The sequence below is a fragment of the Macrobrachium nipponense genome, chromosome 1, assembly GCF_015104395.2.
Source record: "Macrobrachium nipponense isolate FS-2020 chromosome 1, ASM1510439v2, whole genome shotgun sequence".
Taxonomy (NCBI): Eukaryota; Metazoa; Arthropoda; class Malacostraca; order Decapoda; family Palaemonidae; genus Macrobrachium; species Macrobrachium nipponense.
The window spans coordinates 34,115,436-34,116,868 of NC_087200.1; the positions used below are offsets into that span (position 1 = coordinate 34,115,436).

General features: G+C 33.4%; 1 non-coding gene across 1 annotated transcript; it reads right to left on the reverse strand.

The window, feature by feature from the left end:
* Nucleotides 1-622: 622 nt before the first annotated feature.
* On the reverse strand, nucleotides 623-815 carry LOC135220384 (U2 spliceosomal RNA). Its single transcript, XR_010315692.1, has one exon. It is a non-coding gene; the product is annotated as a U2 spliceosomal RNA (small nuclear RNA).
* Nucleotides 816-1,433: the final 618 nt, after the last annotated feature.

The following is a 1,433-nucleotide window of genomic DNA, read 5'->3' on the forward strand; positions in this document are numbered from 1 at the left end:
CCTGAGAGGTCCATAACAGCTTTTCTGCTGAATACCAGGAAAGTAATTGATTTACAATTTTAGTAGTATATTGAAATTCATAATGGGGACATAAACTATTCAAGAAGTATAATACATTTTGCACTTAAATTTTCTCAGTAATTTATTTATTTACAAAGACTGTTTTGATCTTATTTTTATATACTAGCTTTAAGGTTATATCTTAAACTGATTTGAGAGCTTTTATGAAGAATGAAATTTCATGAGATTAGTTTATTAGTAAGTGTGTGGTGGGCTTCATCTAAATTATTTATTTTGGTTTTGCTATCAAGTAACGTTGTTTAATCAGAGAGCAGTCACCTATGGTGTTAAAACTTCATTTGCAAATAAGAGGCTAAATGAGTTGATGATATGAATGAAAGCTACGAATGTCTGTGAATAAATATCCATCAGGTTGCATAGAAAGAAGGAAAAGTGGCATTTCAATTTCTTAATAATAAAAAAATAACTTACCGGCATCCAGTCTTACTATTCTTATATATTTGGTGGCTTTTTTAAGACATAGTGAAGATTATACAAGTTAGTGAGGAGAGATTGATGTTTGATAGTTTATTTTTATATATATGAGTATTTTTCTCCCCTGGGGGAGTGGACCGATCCCGGAGGTACTGCAATACCGGGACGATCCGCGGCAAAGGTGGAGCAAGCCCCTAGCACTTCGCCAAGACACAAAAATCAGTTTAATATCGTAGATCCCACATGGGGATCGTATCAGATATTAAGCTGATAAGAACAGATACTACACTTTGATCTTAGCCAAAAGGCCGAGAAGCGATACCAGGCTCCAAAAGGTCTCCAAACCAGCACACACTCTGCACAAAGCTAAGGATCGCTAGTGAGGGTAAGAAGGGAGCATCCAATAAAACTGAGTATCAAATAACGTAGAATTTCCAAATAATGATAGAGAACTTTTAAATACCTACTAATACGAGACAAATGAAAGTTTTAAATAATCAATTTTAGAACTATGATAAAGCATTATTTTTTCTCAAATATGCAGTCACATGCATCTCAAATAGAGCCACTTAAATTGTACTCCTTGCATTTCATGATATCTTTATGAATAATATCTCTGATAACAACGATGAAGAGAATAACTTTACTGCGAAAATAATGAAGTACAAAGAATGGCAGAAAATTAAATGGAAAACATTCTTGTGGTAAATAAATGGTATGGGACTAAAAGTGAGACGAAAAGTGCATGCAGCCAAGGCCTGAAAAAAATCCAAAAAAATCATTTTCAAAACCAAATAAAGTCGTCTTACTTGTGGACAATTAATATTATTCTAAGAAAATCTGCCCAATTGTAAAGCAATGGACCAAATGTTTGTTTTGCACTCTAAGAGAACATTTAGCCCTAAATACCAGTTTGTTTTGTCAGAATGTGGTTAATC